Here is a 6,334-nt window from a genome sequence, read left to right on the forward strand (position 1 = left end):
TATCATTGGTTGATGGGACATGAGCTTCACAAGTGGACATTACATGCGGATGGTGGCAAACGATGGGGAACCCTGACTACCAATGTGTCGGAGTCTTTCAACGGGTTATTGAAGTCTTCACGTGGATTGCCTGTCACTGCCATGGTGCAGATGTCATTCAAATAGATAGCTAAGAGGTTTGTTGAAAGGCATAGAGGTGCATCAGAATTAATGGAGAGGGATGTTGAATTTATTCTGATACCAATTAAAATATTTGAGAAATACAGGAGGCAAGCACATTGGCATTCATTTTTACAGTATTGCAACGAGCGAATATTTTTGAAGTTCGCACGCTATCCATCAAAATTGGGGGAATAATATACACACCGTAAATGAATCCAGCAGGTTGTGTTCTTGTGGAAATGGTCCATCTACCACATGCCGTGCTCACATGCCATCATGTGCTTTCAACATACAGGTTTAGAGCCAACCAACTATGTTGATAAGCAATAAAGCGTTGTTGCATACTTAAACACATATAGTGGGCAGTTGCAGCCAGTGAGTGTTGAGCATTATTGGCCGCCGGAACCATTTAAAATAGTGTGTAACAAGGACTATTTGCGTAAGCTACAAGTGCAAAAAAGAACGCGTATGCGGAATCAAATGGATGTTGGTGATACTGTTTATGCGCGTAAATGTGGCATATGCTCGCAAATAGGACATGACCGTCGTAAATATCCTTTAGCTGGTTTAGGTGGCGATCGTAATCTAGCTCTTGGTGGAAGTTCATCTAATGTGCCAAACTATCAAGGATACACGTAGTGTTTTATTTTCGTAATGTGTTTGTAATAAGTGTATGTACTTGTTTATCTTGCAGAATGTATGAAAGAAAATTATGTTTCCATTGCTGTTATATCTTTTTGATATTTAACATTAATACTTCAGTACAACAATCTAACATAAACCCATTTAACCAACCAAAAAAACTGTCATTCGCCATTATCGTTGATGTCTGGCACTATTTCATTGTCACTGTCTTTAACTTCGTCGTCAACATCGTGTATGTGTCTTTCGCATACCTTTAGGATTTGTAGAATGCGCTTCGCCCTCAATAATGTGCCTTGAGACTTTCAGATCAGTGTGTATATTGATAGGTTGATTTTCCAAGGTACGGAGAACACCATACCACTTGTCATCACTCAGGTCAATGTAGCAACCTACCATATTTTTTCAAGGTAGGGATCGATAGTGTTAAGACGTCATCCATGGGGATCTGTTGAACTACCTTCACCCTTTTTGCCTCTTTTTGAACCACTTGTTAAATGTTAGTGGCATTTTTTTAATGGATGTTGTAATGTTTATTCAAAAGGTCTTTGAGATACATATGACTTGGTTCAGTTTAAGAAGCTTTCTTATACCTGAAATAATGATTACCACATGAAGCATAGCGCGGTTACATACCACGTTATGTATATTGTCTTGTCGACCTGATAAAGCTGCCATTCTGTAAAAGCTGTCTTCTGGAAAAGCTGTATTGTACCGTAAAGAATCATTAGCACGCAAAGCATATCACGGTTACATACCAAGTTATGTGTAGTCTTCTCGAGCTGATAAAGCTGTCGTTCTGCAAAAGCTGCTCGTATGGAAAAGTTGTATTGTACCGTAACGAATCATTAGCACGCGAAGCATAGCGCGATTACATATCACGTTATGTGTATTGTCTTGTCGAGCTGATAAAGTTGTCGTTCTGCAAAAGCTACTCGCCTGGAAAAGCTGTATTGTACCATAAAGAATCATTAGCACGCAAAACATAGCGCGGTTACATACCACGTTATGTGTGTTGCCTTGCCTATAAATAACTAGCGGATTTTAGTTATTATCTGCGCTTAACCAAAACAAATAGCAACACTTTCCATAAAGCAGGGTTTTTTTTTCATTAACAAATATCTGAATGCATTTATGTACCAATGTGCTATTGTGGTAAAAGTTGTATAGTGTCGAACTGTTGGGAGGATGGTCATGTTGGGCCCATATACTGGATGTGTGTAAACAGGTTTGGAGGCAACCACGGAAATTATTGCAATTTTGAGGTATGGTTTGATGAACCCTGTAAGCAGGAATGCTATAAACGATCTTTGCAGTATTATCATGATATGAACAAAAGATACAAACGTGATGAGATTGAAATGAAATGAGAAATTGTGGAGTTTAAGGATAAACTAAAAGAGACGGAAGAAGAAAAAAAATAAGTTGGAAGAGAAATTTAAGTGGTTGGAGCAGAGAAACTAGGCTGTCGTGACTAAACAATGACATGTATGTGTTGAGTGTAGTACTTTATCTTTATGTTTTCCGTGTCATGTGTTTTCATTAGTTGTACTGAATTTAGATTATGTTAAGTTGCTATGTTTGTGTTTGTGTTGTAGTATTAAAATAAAGAAGAATCGGGGAAATAAAAACCTAATGCGCATATAATGTAAACATAAAAAATTATTGGTATTATTTACATAAAATACAAACAAACAAAAATCAATGTGTCCCACAGCCTGTGTGCTTCAATGCAGCCGCTGGCTTGAGGCGTATCCCATCCCGCCCGGCTACGCTATTAGGATCATCCTCATCACATCGCCTCTTTATCGCAGGATGCGCTGTAGCATGATCGTCAGTAGTGCTGGCAGGATCGGTAGAAGGGGTCATCGGTCCAGAAGCAACCCACAGAAGAATAAGTCAGTTCATTATATGAAAATATATATTAGTAATGTACGTGTTAAGTCAAAAAAATTTAAATTTTCTTATCATGATCTCGCCGGGCTCCTGAATATAAGCATCAGTCGCATCCAGGTCAGCATCGCACAAAGTGGGATCCGTGACGGGCGGGGATAAAGCCTTAATAAGAAAATTATAAAGTTAGTTATGGCGAATCAATGAGATAAAAATAAATTTAAATTTAATAGTAATACAAACATACCTATGCCTGTGAAAGATCCCCAACACCCGTCGATGATGAGCCATAACTCAGTCGGCACCCACTATCCACATCTCAAGTCGGCCGATCCTTAGCAGCGGTCGATGGTCCTGGAAAATACTGATCCCAATCCTCTCCGATAATTCTCGTGCCCGTGATCAACAATGGATCTGACGGGGTCACCTGCGAAGTCCCTGGAGTGAGCGGCAGCTGAAGGCTGAATGACGGCATGTTGCTGTGATGCTCGACTGGCTCATGGAGGTCACCCGGCAGATCTGCTCCAACATCCTCAACAGGTGCCTCAACGCCCCCTTGCTGGGGACCACCTCCTCGCCGACCCCCACGACCCCGTGGGATAGCCCTGCCTCGTGGGACAGCCCTGCCTCGTTGTCCCCTACCTCGTGGGACAGCCCTACCTCTATGGTAATGCTCTGGCGCCACATAAGAGGGTCGTGTACTAAATGCTCATCCTCTTGGGCTCGCTGCAGTGTCCGGGCAGCCAGCTCTGTAACTTGCCAGCCATAATCGTCCAAAATGGCCGCTCCCTCGCCAGCATGCTGCTGCATCTACAGTCCCAACTGGTAGAATAGATGTAGACCAATAGCCTGCACAACGTGTAAAATATAAATTACAGAATGCTAGGTTACAGTTATATAAGTAAGAATACCAAATAACATACCAGTGCCTCGTGCCGCCCGGCGTATGGAACGTACCGACTGCCAGCTCGATGAATGGGATTCCCGATGAAAAGTCGGGTAACGCCGCGGTACCAAGGCACATAATCATGAAAAGTATCCGTCCGGCTCGATGAAGGGGGGGGGGGGGGCGGAATCAGGTCAACTCGTCGGTCCCAAGTATCGACCTCCGCCTCTAGCCATGCCACATATGTGTCGTCGACCCTGGAACGATCATCCCGCTTGTAATGTGTGGGCTGCCATGTGGGCGGTCTCGGTACAAGCTGCGGACAGCCAAACTGGCGAAGTACCCGCTCCGTGGCATGATGCTCTACAATATCGAGACACATCAGCGGGACGGAAGAGCTCCAAATAAGTCGGTCGGCCGAGCAATAATCGGGCAGGCCACCTATCAACTCGTCGTTGTATGGCGTCCAGATGAACTATTAAGTAACAATAGAAAATGTGAGTATACGCAATACATGTGAAGCTATGCCAAGTAAACCTAGGTATACATTTACCTGTGCGCCCTCTAGCATATCCAACAAATCCCTGCAAAGGGGGAGATTATGCCGAGCCTCGTAGATATGTACGTATCCCCGCCGGAGAACCCACCTCCTAGCTAGAGGGAGAAACAGAGGTGGTACATCCGGAGGTAATGGTGGTAGAAGTGGCTGCAACTGCAGGAACCGCTCCAAGGACCAAACCTAACATACAAAGTTGACGTAATTTAAGATATATTTTTACAAGATATGTTATAATGAATAGAGTATTCGAATATGTTTTCGCCTTTAGCAGCGGCAAAAATCCACATACGTCATGCTGGGTGACCATGCTCGCCCGGCACATCTGCCTGTACAAGTATGCGAGAACAGCAGCACCCCAGCTGTACTGGGGTAAATCATCTAGCCGCTCAAGATGATGAAGAAATCTCAAGCTGACTAGGTTACCCGAAGTGTTCGGGAACAAAATCCCTCCAAACATAAGGAATAGTAGCAACCTCGTATACCGGTGAATATGCAGATCATCTGTCTCGCCAGTGATGTCGGGGTGCAATATTTCCAAATGCTGTCGAATAGCCGTCAAACTCAGGCGACTGGCCCCTACCTGTGCTGTCTCATCCTGTGTCCCGAAACCAGTGAGCTGCTGCAGCATGTCCAGGTACTGCCCACGTGTCATCTCTCTCATGCCCTGTGGGAAAGCGACGGGGTGTCCATCAATGGGCAACCCATATAAAACCTCCACGTCCTGCAGTGTGATGGTGGCCTCGCCAATGGGCAAGTGGAATGTGTGCGTCTTCGGTCGCCACCGCTCTATCAGGGCCGTGACCAAAGACCAATCGAGCTGCAGCCGCCCGATCTCCAAAATCTTGTAGAAGCCCGTATCCCACAAGCATCTGACTACACGGGGATGAAGAACTTTGCCCGTCAGAAAATCCCACATGTCGTCCACTCTCCTGGAGCGGAGAGTCTGGGTCAGTAACTCTCCCTTCCATATGTGGGCGGACCTATGATCGCCCTGTATCGACAGTAGCACATCGCAGAAAGGTCCAGGATGCATAGGCGGCACGTCCATGTCGTCTACTGTAAATTAAACAACATTAATTACATGTTTGTTTGAAAATTAAATAATTAATTTTTATAATTATACAATATTTAATTATTAAGTATTCACATATGGGTTCCAAACTAGATATTTGAGGCCCAGTAGCACCAATCTATCCTGAATTCTTGTATGTGTTAGTTTTATTATTTTACATGTTAGTTTCATAATTTATATGTTTGTTTTGTAAATTAAATAATTAATTTTTATAATTATACAATATTTAATTGGACAGAGTATTCACATATGAGTTTCAGGCTCGATATTTAAGGCCTAGTAGCACCAAGCTATCCTGAATTCTTGTATGTGTCAGTTTTATTATTTTACATGTTCGTTTTATAATTTTATATGTTTGTTTTTAAATTAAATAATTAATTTTTATAATTATACAATATTTAATTGGACAGAGTATTCACATATGGGTTCCAGGCTCGATATTTGAGGTCCACTAGCACCAAGCATCCTTAATTCTTGTATGTGTTAGTTTTATTATGTTACATGTTAGTTTTATAATTTTATATGTTTGTTTGTAAATTAAATAATTAAGTTTTGTAAATCTGACAGAGTTTGTGTTTGATCTATCAGTATGAGAGATAGTTAAACTACAGGGATACTACGCTAAAAGGCTCTACATTTTACTACACTAAAAGGGCACTATATTACTAGTCTTTAAGTAAATAAACAATCTAAACTAGATAAAAACAACAAATACGTTTTAATCAAAAAACATTAATGAAAATACATATAAAACAGTAAAAGTAATTCATTAACATTTTTATTAATAAATAATAATAATTTCTCAATTTTTACATATTTTTTTAGAACACTAATATCTTAGTCCGGATACAAATAACATACCAATTTAATCGCAAAAAAAAAAAAATACAAAACAACATGGAACACATTCAAAACAACTAATTGCATTATTTATACGAGTTTCGACATAAACTAAATCGGAATACCTCGATTATGTTTTTCGGAAAGTTGAAGAATTGAAAATTTGAGTCCGAAACAAGCAACCCACAACAATAGAAGGCTTGGCTAGGATATGAGACCAACACTCTTTACTTTTTTTGGGACGGGAGGGGTGCACTCGAGTTTTTTATCGAGTTAATTG

The sequence above is a fragment of the Nicotiana attenuata genome, unplaced genomic scaffold, assembly GCF_001879085.1.
Source record: "Nicotiana attenuata strain UT unplaced genomic scaffold, NIATTr2, whole genome shotgun sequence".
In the NCBI taxonomy this organism is placed as follows: domain Eukaryota; kingdom Viridiplantae; phylum Streptophyta; class Magnoliopsida; order Solanales; family Solanaceae; genus Nicotiana; species Nicotiana attenuata.